General features: G+C 39.1%; 1 long non-coding RNA gene across 1 annotated transcript in view; it reads left to right on the plus strand.

Annotated features, from left to right (window-relative positions):
* The window catches only part of LOC138972364 (uncharacterized), a 20,100-nt gene extending 18,538 nt beyond the window's left edge, over positions 1–1,562 (plus strand). Inside the window, exon 5 of the long non-coding RNA XR_011457576.1 lies at positions 1–1,562. This exon is cut by the window's left edge and continues 309 nt beyond it. This is a non-coding gene — a long non-coding RNA (uncharacterized lncRNA).
* Positions 1,563–17,705: the final 16,143 nt, after the last annotated feature.

Below are 17,705 nucleotides of genomic sequence, written 5' to 3' on the forward strand. Positions count from 1 at the left end.
GCATCTCTGATTTATGTGCCCCATGATCATGGGGCTTGATACTGACCGGTGTAACACGAGAAAATTACTCCCACGAGATTTTTACTCCGGAGTAAACATTTCGTACGAAAAAGTTACTCCCTTTACGAAAAAAGCACTCCCCCATTGCACGAGAAAATTACTCCCCAAGACAGGTGAGTTCCGAGTAAACATTTCGTACAAAAATGTTACTCCCCTGACGAATAAATAACGAATAAATTACTTCACCCCAACACAAGCAATTTAACTTCCCATGCCAGGTGTACGAAATTTTTACTCCCTTGTCTTGTTAGTCTTGGTGGTGGAAGGGGTGGAAGGAGGGTAGCGCGACATTCGTGTGCGCGAGATCACTTATTGGCATAATCCCTTCGCCCGCATCCCATTTTTGCGTACGAGATTTTTACTGGAAGTACAAAAAATGGGGAGTACAAATTTCGTGGAGGGAGTAATTTTTTCGTGCCTTGTGGAGTTCTTTTCTCGTACGAAAAATGTACTCGGAGTAAGAATTTCGTACGAAATATTTACTCCGGAGTTAATTTTTCGTGGAGTAAAAATTTCGTGTTACACCGGCAAGGTGGGCCAGGTGCGTGATGATTCAAGGCTCTGGGAAGTGATTCCTTTTCTGATGACTCAACGATAGCCTCTCGATGAGCACACAGATTGGAGGAACAGAGCTCATCCTTATGTATTTATCCATGCGCTATCGAGGATTAAGGCTGTTGCTGGCTCGTTATTTGTTTGGTTGCTGGGTGTTTATCGAAAAATAACTAGCCATACAAGTTTACAGATGTAAAGAAGCAGAGGGGGAAATAAATGAAAATACTTTACCTTACTCATATTTAATCAGAATTATTCTTTGTAAATATCACACGGTGAAAAATAGGATTTTAGAGTTAAAAGTGATTTAAGGTTTAACGATAATTGTAAACATCATATATTGAATTTAGTTAATAGTAGTATGTTATATAGCGAGATTGAGGAATATATTTGGCAGACAGTTGGTCAGTGGGTAAGTGAAAGCTAGCTTCCTGCGACCAGTTAATAATGTAGATACGAATTAACGCCAATAACGCCAAAGTTTGTTTAACGTCAGAGTTACCTATTCTCGGCCAAACCCGCCGACTTTGCACATATCAACGCGGGTTTAGGACGATCGGTATTGAAATTTAGTGTCAGAGACAGACTTGCCAAAGTTTGCTTATGATAAGGAGTTGATAGGAATGATATGCCCAGAACCGGTTTATCGTGATATTGTCCAGCACATGTTTGACCATGACTTGGCGATTTCACAGTTGTCTTTGGCATAAATTAGAATATCATAGGAATAGTCACCTGACGTAGAATAGCCAGTGGAAGGGGAGAATAATGAAAGACAGAAAAGGATATATAGGATTGAAATTAGAAGAATCGCTCTTTCGACCTCTGGCCAAGAAGAAGATAGACGTCTGTTCGTATCCAGTCAACTACTGCTCTGACGGTATGGCAACATTGATTCTAATAGGATTAGGAATAGGATGTATATTTTGTATTATGTTGTGATTGTTCTTGAAGTAAATTGTTAAACAGTTTTCCAGTTTTGTGTGCGGTATGCCTCAAGCTTCTCTCTCGTCTAAAGGTTTTAATCGTGATTATCATTCTTTCTTGTCTATCACTGAGTGATGTCTGTGCGCTCAACTATGTGTGTATTCGTGGTGCAACCGCACGTTTGTTTGTAAGTTGTTCGTTAATCATTGTACGTATGTGTGTACTTCCACTGTTATACGTTCTATGTATTTCTAGTGGTAAATCACCAGGGTTTGCACACCCAGCAACCCATGGCAACCAAACATAGCAACCACACATGGCAACCAAGCACCACACTTTCATGTGTTAACAACACGTTCACTCAAACACACTAAGACAAATAACTGTAACTTAAAGAGAATTGTAGTGTAGCTAAAGAAACATCTTGGAAACGTGGAAACATTATTTAGAAGCAGCGAGCAACATTCATTTCGCATAAATACATTGATTTTCGAGTCGGTCCAATCCTTTATTACTGAATCTGGTCGACTAACGTGAAGGATTAGCCCACGTACTGGTATTGTGTATGTTTGTGTGCAGGAGAACGTAAACCCGCCTCTCAGTGTTGTTGCTTCAATTACATATTTAACATAAGTAATAATTATCATTGAGTTTTTGTTTTTGTTTGCTGTTCTCTTTTGTGTGTGGTTTTTGTTTTTGTTTTTGTTTTTTTCTTCTTCTTTCTTCCATACATTCGTAACGATTCATGCAGCCCTCTCCATGAAAATGTACATTTATCTGAACTTACTTAATGCGTGATTGTCTCAGCATCGATGTTCTCGTCCCACGCGCTTCATTCCTAGTCTCACTTTTTTTTCCCTCCCTGTCAGTAGATCCTCTTGTTTTGATTAAGTTCCCCATACCCCCCTCCTACATTTTGTTCTTCTGGTTAATAATTGTGTTGTCCACCATCATGAAAACTTGTGTAACTTAGCATTGTTATGGTCACGTCAAATAAGCATTTGCTTGAGTTCGTGTCCTGGCTGCATTTTTGTCAATTGTTTCATGTCATGTATTTTGAATAAAATTGTGCTTAAACCAAAGAAACATCTTCAGGCACCATGACAACGCTACACACCCAGAGCATTATAGAGTAGCAACCCGCGAAACCACCCGTGCGATATAAACATCATATTTCATACTCACTTGTTTTACAATATGAGCTCATTCATATTTGCTATAAATAAAACATTAGATTACTCATACTTCTTTTTTTTGCAGAAATATCAGCTTTCTTATTTTGCATTGTTTTTACATGTATCTAGTTTTGATTAAATGTTTTAAGATAGACCGGGAATAGAGACGAGGGTAAGTGTGTGTGTATATGTGTGTGTGGGACAGCAATTCCAGAAAAAAACTACTGGACAGATCTTTATTAAAGTTTACATCAAAGTTCTCCCAGTTAATATCCCAAACTTGTTTTTTCTTCTTTTTGGGATACATGTTTGTGATGATGTCATATCCAACTTCGAATTGATTGAAATTTTGGTAAAGCAATCTACGACGAAGCCCGGATTATGAGATTGCATTTCGACCTGGAAGCTTAACAATCAATTATTGAGTTTGGTCATTTGAAATCTGAAAATTGTATCTAAAATTAAAATTTGAGAAATCAATCCCAAAATGTTTTCTTCTTATCTCTTACCATTTCCAGATTCCAAATATATGTATACACTATTGTTTACCAGCCCTTTAATAAACCGTGTCCAATGCATTGTTTTCCAGCCCTTTAATAAACCGTGTCCAATGCATTGTTTGCCAGCCCTTTAATAAACCGTGTCCAATGCATTGTTTGCCAGCCCTTTAATAAACCGTATCCAATGCATTGTTTACCAGCCCTTTAAAAAACCGTGTCCAATGCATTGTTTTCCAGCCCTTTAATAAACCGTGTCCAATGCATTGTTTGCCAGCCCTTTAATAAACCGTGTCCAATGCATTGTTTGCAAGCCCTTTAATAAACTGTGTCCAATGCATTGTTTACCAGCCCTCTAATAAACCGTGTCCAATGCATTGTTTACCAGCCCTCTAATAAACCGTGTCCAATGCATTGTTTACCAGCCCTCTAATAAACCGTGTCCAATGCATTGTTTACCAGCCCTCTAATAAACCGTGTCCCATGCATTGTTTACCAGCCCTCTGATAAACCGTGTTTAATGCATTGTTTGCCAGCCCTCTAATAAACCGTGTCCAATGCATTGTTTGCCAGCCCTCTAATAAACCGTGTCCAATGCATTGTTTGCTAGCCCTCTAATAAACCGTGTCCAATGCATTGTTTGCCAGCCCTCTAATAAACCGTGTCAAATGCATTGTTTGCCAGCCCTTTAATAAACCGTGTCCAAAGCATTGTTTGCCAGCCCTTTAATAAACCGTGTCCAATGCATTGTTTGCCAGCCCTCTAACAAACTCGGCTGATCAGTAACCAAAACAGAAAGATGTCACTCCCGTCCGCGTGCTCGCCTGTTTCAACTCCCCCCCCCTCTTGTTTCCTGGTATGTTGAAATGAGAGAGAGCCAATGGCCATATGCCTAAAAGGTTTTGTTTGAAGCGTTTATTTATAATTATTATCTTTGAGGGCCCCAAAGAAGGGGTATCATCACGATCACGGGAAGGGAAATTTTAGCTTTCACGATCACAGTTACCTTAATTTTTGTTTTCACGATCACGAACACCAGTGGCAAATAACGGTCACGGTAAAAGTTGCATGTACAGAAAGCACGTGTCAAAGTAAACACAACCACACAGTAATTCGCTCCTCTGAATCTATTGTTTATTCAACACAAAGTGAGAACTGTTGCACTTTTTTATTATTATTTTAATTCTCTTTCATACACACATAGAAATACATATCATGATTTGTAATCAGTAACAAGAATGTTGTTTTCATTGTTTTCTCTCTGTCTCTCTCTCTCTTTCACTCTGTCTCTCTCTTTCACTCTGTCTCTCTCTGTCTCTCTGTCTCTCTCTGTCTGTTTCTCTCTCTGTCTCTCTGTCTCTCTGTCTGTCTGTCTGTCTGTCTGTCTGTCTCTCTCTCTCTCTCTCTCTCTCTCTCTCTCTCTCTCTCTCTCTCTCTCTCTCTCTCTCTCTTTCTCTCTCGAAGCCACAAACATGTCGTAAAAATAACAATGAAGACAACTGACAAAAGCCAGTTAAAGTTTATGAAATAATAAGAACACGCTGAACCGTGTAAAGTTAGAAAACACTTAGCTGCTCTGTAAAAAGTCTGCCTGTACAGGCGTTAACACTCCACGTTGTCACAACTCAAAGTTCGTCATAAAGGGTTAGAAAGATGACAAGGTGGGGGGCGTTTACGCATGGGTGCACTCAACTCTCAGTGTAGCCAGGGTCCATTCGATGAAACGCAGTGGAGCAGTGGAGCATACGGGTGAAAGTTGGAGCAACACCAGTAACATCCGTAGAACAGCAACCGTAGAACAAAGGACAGCAACAGTGTAGCCCGTCTTCAACAGCAAACAGCTAGCAGCCAGGTAGCAAACGTCCAGCAAACGTACAGCAACACCTCCAGCAACAACCAGCAACAACCGGCATCAAGCTGAAACAAGAGCAATTGGTGCAGTGACCATGCCAGCAATCCCCCTTTTACCACCTTTAAACATATCTAACTTCAGCGAGCACGTGGTACCTGCAAGGATAGACTTTTGATAACAACAAGACATTTTCTCCGCCTCTCCATATCTGCAAAAACCATGTACAGATTACAATTTAGCGTTATAATGAGCAAGTTATACGCTATCATGGAGAAACAAAACACAGAGTTTACATTTCACAAACATTGACCGGTCACCAGCGTAAAGTAACGGCTAATTACCTCAACAGCTCGTAAAATGTAGCTCTCCCAAGCAAACTGCTTGAATATTTGGCTCCCGCTCGTCAGCGAAAATATGTAGCCAAATTCGCCATGTCCTAAGCCTTCTGCGTTCTGCACTGACGTCAGAAGCTCGTTGGTCGACCTAAACCAGTCTTGCAACGCGTTGGAATCCTCCAAATCTTAGTCACGGAAACACACCAGACCTCTGTCTGCAAAAGCATGTAGAAAAAGAAAGACAGAAGGACTGGGAAGAAAGACCATGTGATCTCCCTGACCAATCAGCAGTCGACTATCCCAGGACAAGTGGTCTCCTTGACCAATCACTGGTCGTCCACCATACAACAGCATGCTTGAAACACGTGTTCTAAACCGTGAGCGAAGAATCCCCCCAAATGAGCCCGCACGGTGTCCACGTGAATTTCGTGAAGGTCTAGCAGCATCGTTCCGCAATGCGGCTGCCAGCAACAGGCGCATTACGTTGCAATTTGAGAAAGGCGCCCAACAAAGTGTTTCTTTCTCAAACGTGTCACTGAAATCGTGACAGTCAGGATGGGACGGCTAGTCGTTTATAAAACTAAGCAGGTCTGACGATTACTTCAGTTCTCTGTCGAGCAGGCCAACTTGTCAGTACTTTTACTTCCCTGTCGACAGGTTACACAAGTTTGATTCAGAGGGTACAGAAATGGATACTGGACGTTATCAGAGATTAATGTGTGTTTGCTCGCTGATTATCTGTGTTTTGGTCGTCGTTTCTGATGGTGATGGGAATGGTGAGTAGAACATTGATTTTATGTTGAGTTAAATATTCTCCTGTCAAATTTCTTTTCTGTTATTCGCTATTTTTTTTCTCGGTTTGTTAGATTTTTCTTTGCATTTGGTTTACTTTTATGCTGTCTTGTATCCCCTCTTTCTGCTTACCTTTGTTGTCTGTTTTTGTTTGTTTAGTTTACATCGCTCATGCTTAAATTGACACAATGCACCCAATCCCCCCATCCCTCTCACTTGGTCTCTGTCTCTGTCTTTCTGTCTGTCTGTCTATCTGTTCGTCTTTCTGTATGTATGTCTGTCTGTCTGTCTGCCTGTCTGTCCGCATGTCTGTCTGCCTACAGCAGTAGGGATGGCGTATCATAAAATACCTCAACAAAACTACCTGTCCTGGAAAAAATAATTAATTTGACTTTTGCTTCATATGTAAAAGGTACGAAGTTTGTGCCTATTCTAAATGTTTGTCGATACTGTAATTCATTGAGATCATACGTTTTTCTCAGGTGGATGTGTGGGTGGGATGGGGGGTTTAGGTAGGAGTACCTTTATTGGAGCGGTGGTGAAGCACGTACGTGCCCCTGTATATAATTGTTTGCACAGTTTAGTAACTTCTACAAGCGAATTAGCTTCCTCACGATTGCCAAGCTCCAAAACTTAAAATTTACTTCCCCTTTTCGCATAGCGCGTGCAGTCGACCAGCCCTTTAGAACCGCAGAATAATGATCTCTTCATTTTGTTAGAACTGTACTTTCTTCTCGGGTATATCGCACATATTTCCCTGAACTAATAGTTGCAGACATGATTGTTTGGGTTAATCATGGAATGGTGTGCGTATGTTGAAGTGACACACACTTTTTTTTTGTAATGTTTTGTAATTATCTACTCACGAGTGTAATTGGTTACTCCACTTTGAACAGGTTATGAGTGGCGACAAAAATAACATAATTTATTTATTAATTGATACAGCCTTAAGTAAATACGAAGAGAATAAAAGGGTCAGACAAGACAGACAAAAAAACTCGAGACATCAGAAAATCGTACATCAGACTGTACCGAACATGGCTGCTTATGAATAGAATGATGGTCACGTTTCCTAAATAGAAGTTATCCTCCTGGCAAGTGAACAATCAGGAGTTTCAGTCTCACTGGCTGCAATCTGGGGGTAAAAGGAAAAATCTCACTGGCTGCAGTCTGGGGGTAAAAGGAGAAATCTCACTGGCTGCAATCTGGGGGTTAAAGAAAAATGATTATGTTGTTGTAAGTCATTAAGTATTTAAGATATAATATTTAAGAACGATGATGTTGTACCTTAAAAGGGAAAATGCAATGAAAACCTAATACTCCAACGCTTATATCCTCTTTTCCTTATCCTTGTAAAATAACTTTTAAGCTTCGAAAATGATTGTATGTATACGTATCATATTTCTTATGTAACACCTTGTATATACTTTTACAAACGTTTTTATACAGTAGTTGGCTGCATTCACGTGTCTTTGTTTTTTGTGAGTAACGAGAAGAACCTAACTGACTTTTGAATCATTTTATGTTCAACGATATTTTATTACGAGTGCAAGGTATGTTCAGTGAAATAGTGTCTGTGTATCTCACTAAAGGGTCGCAAGAGGGAACGGGGCCGGGGTATATACGTACCGGAAGTTAATGGGGACAGACAATTGTTACCATCAAGGCTTCTTTTTTATACAAAAGCTAGGTTGTGTACAGTTGGTGAGTGAAATTAACTTGATTAAGTTGTATTTATTGTGTACATAATGATCCTGATCTCATGAACGATTTTTTGTGTGGGATTTTCGTTGATGATCTACTGAATTTTTAAGAAAACCTGACCATTAATTTTGGAACTAATTTAAAACGTTATTTGATGTTGAAAATGAGCATTGATTTCTTAGAATTGAGATATTTAAAAGAATAAAATTATTGCTGCCTTCATAACTAATTGTACCATTTTAGCACAAAACGCAATTTATGAATGATAAAACAATACTAGCACAAACGAAGTGTAAACTATCAGCTACAAAATTACTTTCTTTCAAGCTATTTTTTTTAAACATGCTTTCTGGTTTGTATGTAACAGTGGTTTGAACTTATCTATAAACCATTTGCGACAGCATACGCTGGGGTGACTGTTTTCCCACACGCTTGCAGCTAAAGAATACATCACTTAATACATCGTAATACCTTTTTATTTTATTTGAAAATAACTAAAGTGTAATCTTATGCATTTTAATTCCTTTGCTTCTTTCTTTTGTTTTGGTTTTTAAAATAAAACTGACGAGAAAAAAACCCAGACGGTATTTTTGTTAACTGAACATAATTATGCTTATTATGTATGCAGGTGATAGTTGGAGGAATGAGGAGGGCTTCAGAGAGATTTTGAGAGAGAAAGAAAGAATGTGAGATAGAGGCAGGGGGGGGGAGGAGAATGTGTGGGGAGGGGGGAGTCGGTGTTGTGGGGGCGTGATCAAGTGCACACACAAGATAAATAGTCGGTCTTGTTGGTCTCTTTCTCCTTTTCATTTCGAGCATATATGCCTGTGGTGACATATTTTCCTCTGTTGTGCTGTGCCCTATGCTGTATTCCCTCAGGATATAAAGTAATCTGTCCACAGAAAAAAAAGCAATATTTAATCAATGATATGATCGTCTGCGTTGCAGGTGTGAATTGTTATCCGCAAGTGAAGGGTTGGGGGCGAGAGGTTGATCACTGATGTGTGTGTGTGTGTGTTTGTGTTCGTGGATTGTGAGGGAGGGAGAGGGGGAGGGTGGGGTGGGGGGTGAATTGGTTGTCAGGTTTTGGTGTGGGTATGAAACGAGAAAAACAATACCAACACCACACAAAATCTTGGGGGCAAAAACACACTCGCAGTCGCATCTGTCCGCACAATAGTGTATTCACCAGCAACAGGAAAGAAAGGTAACAATAGAAAAAAGACTCATCTTTGCTTCCTGCTATTCATTGCCCCCGACTCGATCGTCGCACGATTATCCACAAATCTTTTAGCAGTAGTCAATCGTTATGCGTGCTATAGCGTCAGATTGACCAAAGTGCGTAAAAGCCATTTTAACTTCCTTCCTTCCTAATGTTTGTGAAATCTGCTGGTTTGCTCATACCGTCAGTACGTCACTTCCCTGTCGAGCAAGTCACACCCTCGTTTTTGACTGTGTGGTTGCGGGCATCGAGATTTGATGTTATCATAGAACAATGTGTGTTTGCGTGCTGATTCTGTGTTGTATATCTCTCCACCTCGTCGATGCAAATCCGAATAACAATGGTGAGTAGATAGCTGTTCTATGTTGGATTTTAATTGTTGACTTGTTTGGCGGCTTCCTCTCACTTTCTCTAAATGAAGGTGTAATTCTTTATATTGCAAGCCGTTTCGTTCATCGTGCCATTTGCTTTTTTCTTCTACTTTTCAAACTTCTTTTTTACATTTAGTCAAGTTTTGACTAAATGTTTTAACATAGAGGGGGGAATCGAGACGAGGGTCATGGTGTATGTGTGTGTGTGTGTGTGTGTGTGTGTGTGTGTGTGTGTGTGTGTGTGTGTGTGTGTGTGTGTGTGTGTGTGTCTGTGTGTGTGTGTGTGTACAGCGATTCAGAGTAAACTACTGGACCGATCTTTATTAATTTTTTTTATGAGAGTTCCTGGGTATGATATCCCCAGACGGTTTTTTCATGTTTTCGATAAATGTCTTTGATGACGTCATATCCGGCATTTTGTAAAAGTTCAGGCGGCACTGTCACACCCTCATTTTTCAATAAAATTGATTAATTTTGTCCAAGCAATCTTTGACGAAGGCCGGACTTTAGTATTGCATTTCAGCTTGAAGGCTTAAAAATTAATTAATGACTTTGGTCATTAAAAATCTGAAAATTGTAATTAAAATTATTTTTTTTATAAAACGATCAAAAATCACGTTTATCGTATTCTTCGTCATTTTATGATTCCAAAAACATATAAATATGTTATATTCGGATTAAAAACAAGCTCTGAAAATTAAAAATATACAAATTATAATTAAAATTAAATTTCCGAAATCGATTTAAAAACAATTTCATCTTATTCCTTGTCGGTTCTTGATTCCAAAAACATAATAGATATGATATGTTTGGATTAAAAACACGTTCAGAGAGTTAACAAGAATAGAGATATAAAAAAGCGTGCTATCCTCCTCAGCGCAACCGCTACCGCGCTTTTCTGGATTGTTAATTTCACTGCCTTTGCCACGAGCGGTGGACAGACGATGCTACGAGTGTACGGTCTTGCGGAAAAAATGAAATGCGTTCAGTTTCATTCTGTGAGTTCGACTGAGCTTGACTAAATGTTGTATTTTCGCCTTACGCGACTTGTTAAGACTTTGTTTTCTCAGACTTTCTGTTTATAACCTCTGTAAAATTACCCCCATTTTCAGACTCCCTGTTCACAGATTTGGTGTAGGTTTTAAAAGGGAAGTTTCACTACTTAGTTAATTGAAACAAAAACAAAAACGCGGTTAACACTGTTAGCACAGTCGTTTGCACGTTACTTTTGAGAAATGAGTTCTTCACACTTAAAAGAAAACAATTACATAGTCATTTTTTTCTCAAAAAGTTTCATCCACCGATGCTAGTTTTCACCACGGAAAGCCAAAGTTCAATTGTGATTTACAAAGAACAAATCTGAGAGTTTAGTATACATTTGTGTGCCGTATGTGTGTGTGTGTGTGTGTGTGTGTGTGTGTGTGTGTGTGTGTGTGTGTGTGGTGTGTGTGTGTGGGTGTGTGTGTGTGTGTATATATATGTGTGTGATTGTGTGTGTGTGTGTGTGTGTGCCATGTGTGTGTGTGTGTGTGTGTGAGTGTGTGTGTGGGTTTGTCCAAAACGTTCCAAAAAGCATATCTGCTCACATTTGAAAAACAAAAGTCGCAAACACACACAGACGGACAGACAGACAGGCAGACTGACATAGTATTGTTAAGTTGAGGATAATAATGTAGTAATTAAGTCAATCTAAAGATTCAAGAGACGGAACTTCGTTGACGTTGGTGAGAGAAACCCTTACAATTTTGCACACAACGCTAAGAAGTAGGCGTTGCTCTTATTCAGTCGATTTATGACGGCATCCAACAGTCATATTACAAAGGGAACTTTTCGGCGGGCGAACGTAGTACATTCATAGACAGAGAGGTTTGAAAAGAACAAGAAAAAAAAAAGTTTGGACACGAACTAAGACCGAGCTGGTCGTAATAACGCAGAATTTATTGTTTTCTGTTGATCACAACCGGAGGTCGCCATTGTTTAAGGGGCAGGCAATTTCTGTAAACCCTTCACCAGAGTGAAGTCCCTGGTGTTTTTATTTTTAGATCAGTGTTAGTATCTCGTCCGTTTAGGAACCTTTCGACATCTGTTATCAAGTATCCACTACTGCAGCCAGTTCTTTGGTATTCAGTTACGAAAACAGAACTAACCGTCGCATGGATTTTTTCTCCTTTGTTTAATTTCTTCTGTTTTCATTATCGGACAAGAAACTAATAACAACAAAAGGAACGTCACTCTGGTGAAGGGTTTACGCGAGTTGCCTGATAAGCGATGGCGACAGAAAACAATAAATTCTGCGTTATTACGGCCAGCTCGGTCTTAGTTAGGGTCCAAGCTTTTTATTTCTTATTCTGTTCAAGTCTCTCCGTCTATAAAACCGAACCAAACAATAGTACGTTCGCCCGCTGAAAAGTTCCTTATCCCAGTGTAATTTGACTGTTGGATGACGTCATAAATCAGTCGAACAAGAGCAAAACCTGCTTCTTCTACTGACTATGTGTCACAAGCGGCTTTACGATTTGTATAATTTTATGCTGTGTTGTTAAAGGTATTACTGTGGGGCGCATGTGTCCCTCTATTTTACCTGTCACAGGTAGACAACCGGTTAACTTCAAGTGTCTCGTGGAGTTCGTGCTCAGGTATTTCACGTGTATTTTACTTGTATTTTGTCAGGTGAACTCAGAGCCAATTTCGAGCTCGTAGATACGTATAAGTTACAGCTCCGTCCATCCATGATATCGCGTTGTATTTTGTCGAAACTGGGTCAATGAATATGATGACGTCACTCGAGGCTCTGCCGAGAGTGACTTCATTATATTCATTCACCCCGTCGAGACAAAATGTGACCCTCCACCACGAAATGAGTCGCATGTCACCTCGCGCGGTTCTGCGTAAGGCTTAAATATAAGTCCGGGGAGTGGCTGGTAACAGTGTGAGGGTCACCTTAGTCACAGGCTTATAACTCAAACTCTTTTCTAAAACGGGTGTCACCAGAGGATAGAGCATGAAAAACTCTTTAGGAAAATGTAAAAATATGAAAATCATGCAAAGGTGACATGTGACTCATTCCGTGGTGGAGGGTCACAAATACCACGCGATACCATGGATGATTCGGAGCTGTAACGTATATATGGCATGACCAAAGTAAGGAGAAGTTGTAGAACTATATTTTGTGTCAGTCTTGGCAAGGCGCAATTTTAACACTACGCTGGAACGCTGAAGAAGAAGAAGAAGAAGAACACTACGCACGAAATAAACGTTAAGTGATAACGTTGTGCGGGTGCTACCCACGTGCTGCAGCTGTAAAATTCGTTCAAGTTTTCCATTTACTTGTCACTGCGGCTGCGCAAGTTATTTTGCCTAGGTCAAGGCCGAACTTTAGGCCTACGGAGAAATATCGCTGGATATTTTCTCACTAGAATAACAGAGAGAAAGAAGGGAAGTCATGCTATATTCCTTTTTATCATTTGTTCTTTGCCTCTGGTCGAGGAAAGAAGGCTTGCGTTCCAAGCGAATCCGTTCTTCATTGAACGTAGGGTTTGCTTATGTAGAGCAAACGCCGGAAACCTGTTATCAACGGCAGGGGATATTGTATGGCTACTTCATTGCAACCAGGATGTGGTTGTTTTTACCATGCCGAGGCTTTAAACTGACCTACTACTGAAGAGAGGTCTGCCTGTTCCACTTTCGACGACGGCACTGCTCGCCTGGCAAGGACTTGACGTCACCGATGGCTCCTGTCGCTTCGCACTACGTATACGGCCTCGTTAACCCAAGTTCATGGACGATTACGGATACGCTTGCATGGTAACATTAGCCTTAGCCCGTCCTAACAGCTAAAAGTGCAGGAACCATAACTTCATTGTGAACTGAGCGGAAGTGAGAGGTGTGAAAAATGCTTTAAAAAGAAAATAATTATTCTTTGTTGTTATTGACTTTATTACTGTTTGATCTTGTTGTTGTCGTTGTCAAAGTTATCGTAAGAAAGAGTTGTATGGTTAGTTAGTGAGTTGTGTGTGTATTTATGTTGATCTACGTATATTTGATTTTTGTAAGAAACGTTCTTAATCTACTGTTCGTGTCAACTTGTGTTTTGTAGTCGAAAGAGCAAGATTGTTATTAAGTCGTGGATGACAGACTGCGTGCGTGTTTTATGCATGTGTGCGTGACACTATGCTTTGTGAGCAAAATGAACCCTTACCTGCATGTAGAGGAAGTACTCAGGCAAAGAAATAACCAATAAAGCAGGCCTCATCATTCACCACAATGGTGGGTTTTTGTTTGTTTTGTTTTTATAGAAAGATTAACATATAAACAATAATAACCGACCAACCAACCGGCAACCAACAGAAAAACGACTGCCAATACGTGAGTTCTTCCAGACGTGTTCTTTTTTTTATTGCTTTTTGTCTTGAGGTTAATGGTAATAAAAAAAAATACCAAACACAGCCATTTCCAGCGACGTTTTCAACATTTCAAAACTTTTCTGTAACTCTGTGACAGTGCAAAAATATATCCTTGCCAAAATCAAGCAAGAAATTAAGCGAGCAAGCAACCAAATTGAGACCGCTTTCATGGAAACACACTATTTTATTTAAAGTTAAGAACAGACTGACTAACACACACACACACACACACACACACACACACACACACACACACACACACACACACACACACACACACACACACTCCATTTCCATGACAGAATAAGCCAAGTGATATTAGAAACACCGGGACTACAGTACTTGGTATTTATCTAAAAGTTAGACAGCGTTAGGAATGATTTGTGTGTGTTTTTGCTGATAATTCTTTTCTCCATTCAAGTGGAAAATCGGTTCAAGAAATCGAAACTTCTTTTCAAATTGCCTTAAACGCTGTGAATAACTGGTGTAGTTTAAATGCTATGATTATACATCCAGCGAAAACCAGAAGTATGGTCATTGCGACACGACAAAAACACCAGGCTACTCCACTCCAATTAAAGCTTTTTTTTGATGCGACACCAATTGAATAAGTTCAGGAACACTGTGTGTAAGGAGTAATTATTGATCGCGAACTCAAGTGGCAGGCACACTTAATCAAAACATACTTTTAAGGACGTATTCACGAATAATTGTTTTCCAAAGTTAAAGCAATTCGCTCATTGAAATACTTTAGACATGTTTTACCATGCTCATATGTGACCCTCCACCACGGAATGAGTCGCATGTCACCTCGCGCGGTTCTGCGCTAGGCTTAATATAAGTCCGGGGAGTGTATGGTAACAGTGTGAGGGTCACCTTAGTCACAGGCTTATAACTCAAACAGTTTTCGCTCTTTTCTAAAACGGTTTGCACCACTGGATAGAGCATAAAACCCTCGTTAGGAAAATGTACAAATATGAAAATCATGCAAAGGTGACATGCGACTCAATCCGTGGTGGAGGGTCACATATATTACTTCACATTAATAACACATACTAGGACAACAAACTCCGTTGACTGAATAAGTTGGTGTGGTTGGAGCTCAGACATTTGCAAGAACAAATTATGTGGAGTCACAGCTAAACTTGTGCTGAAGCTTAAACAGGTATCTAAGGGAACGTAGAGTTACTTTACGGTAGTAGCCCCCTCCGCCCCCGAAATCAATGAAAATCGTTCATTCTTGTGAAGTTAAAACCAACTTTAAGCATATCTTATGCCGCGGTCTATTACATAGATCTTCGGTAGTCGTTGGTTTTGCCCCAGATTTTGTTGCTTGCGAGGGCCAACTGAGAAGTACCAAGCCCGACCAGGAAGGAATTGACTTAGACATTCCAAACTTTTTTATTTTTTATTTTTTTTTTATACATTTTATTTCCTTTATATACACATAAACATAGCATAACATACATCATACACCGAGTTTATCAACAGAGCGTATACACACGTACATACCTAGACAAGACACAGACATAGACAGTAGGGTGGGTTGTTGAAAAAACAGGGGATATGGAGGTAGGTGGGGACGGTGGTCACAATTTAGCCTCCAAGTATACATGGGGTTTAATTATCGGCATAAAAGTACTGTATAACCTGTTATGAGTAAATGGGTCAGGGGGTATCACATTCAAAAATGTTCATACGAAATCAATCAATACAATTATCCTATAGCATCAATGAAAAAAGTGTCTATATAAACACCACTCTTTTTCAAATTTACCATAATAATTATTTACACTAGCATTATACTTTTCGATCAAAAACCTTTCTTTAACAATTTTCACAAAAACATTTAGTGTTGGGACTGTCTTATTTAATTTGGCTCCAAATATACTTTGTTTGGCAAGGAGAATAAACAAATCAAGAACAGCATCCGTATGAAAGTTGTCTAAATACCCTAAAATGACAAGCTCTTTTGACAAATTCAAATTATTGCAATGTGTGAAATTTTGACATAACCATTCTGTGAAATCAGCCCAGAAAAGCTTAACTCTTGTGCACTCCCAAAACAAATGTATTAAGGTTTCCTCTTCCTGTGTACAAAAGCTACATAGTGATGTGTCGGAAATTTTCATCAAAAATAACAGGCGTTGAGTGGGAAAAATTCTATATAGTATTCTATATTGGAACCACCTTAGGTATGTGTCTTGTGTAGTTCGCCTTATTGTCAGAAATACCTTTCCAACATTTACATCAAAATTCAATAAATTAGCCCATTTTTCCATGCACTGTAGATTGCCATCATTTTTCACAAGATGGGTATATATATGTTTTACTCCACCTTTAGCTATTTGTTTCCATACAACATCATCACCAATATGAAAAACATTGTTTAAAACTGCATCTAACTTTAGTCTTTTTTGAAAATTCTTAACTGAGCGCATAACGCCCTCGAAAAAAACAAAATTCAGTTGTAAATTTGGATGTTTCAATTTAAAATCGTTATATGACAAAAACCCATCAGCTCTCATCAAGTGACCGACTGTAATAATGCCATTTTCCATCCAATTCCTGTTAAAAATAACCTTTTTATCTATGCAAATATGTACATTATAATACAGACGCTCTGAAGCAAAATCACTCAAGGAGATGGGGACACATTTGCATGCAAAATGTTTGTAATGTTTGAAAACATCTCTCCAGAAAGGATTCTGAACTCTTTGCATCAATATGTTTCCAAACTCACCTCCTCTCTTGTGAATGTTATGTACAAGTGGACACAGAGCTTTCAGAAGTTTAGTTACTTTTCCTTCACTACAAAGGACTCGCTGTAACCATGATATCTTCAGAGCTGACAAAAAGCATTTCAAATCCACCATTTTAAGCCCACCCTCTTCAAACGACTGATATGTTGTTGTTCTCTTTATTCTATCTTTCTTACCATTCCATAGAAATGAAAAAAATAACCTATTCAAATCAAACAAAAACTTATCATCAGGGTCTGGTAAACTCATAAACAGATGAGTTAACTTAGACAGCGCCAAACTCTTAATAACTGTTATTTTTCCAAAGGGTGTTAAATTTCTTCTGGACCAGGACCTGAACAAATTCTCAATTTCTACCAATTTATGTTCATAATTAAGGGGTATAATGTCATCTAGGTTGACTGAAAAAACAATGCCAAGAACTTGAAATGTTACAGGGTTCCAACTGAGCATAAGTTCCGGCATAAATTTAATATTGCAATTTGTATGTGAGCCTATCCAGACTGCCGTAGTTTTCTCATAGTTCATTTTCAGACCGGATATAGAGGCAAATTGCTTTAAAACGTTCATACATGCACAAAATGATTGTTTTGAACCATCCAGAAACAGGGCGGTGTCATCTGCAAACTGGGATATTAATATTTCATCATCTGCCACCTTTATACCTTTTATCTCTGTACTCTGGCGGATCATAATGGACAGAAATTCGGCACATATTAGATATGAATAAGGTGACAATGGATCTCCTTGTCTGGTACCTCTTTGTACATCAAACCAACTGGAATATTTACCATTCACAGAAACACATGATCTAATATTATTATAAAAAGTGAAAATCCATCTTTTAATGTCATCACCGAAGTTGAATTTGCACAAACATTTATCAATAAAGGACCAAGAAACGCTGTCGAAAGCTTTTTCAAAGTCAATGCACATTAAGAGACCACGTATGTTATGCTTATTCACATAAAATAGAGTATCATATAATAACCTTATGTTTTGGCCAATGTACCTTCCTTTAATAAAGCCTGTCTGATCTTCATGGATCAA

This window comes from Littorina saxatilis, linkage group LG8 (assembly GCF_037325665.1).
Source record: "Littorina saxatilis isolate snail1 linkage group LG8, US_GU_Lsax_2.0, whole genome shotgun sequence".
Lineage (NCBI taxonomy): Eukaryota > Metazoa > Mollusca > Gastropoda > Littorinimorpha > Littorinidae > Littorina > Littorina saxatilis.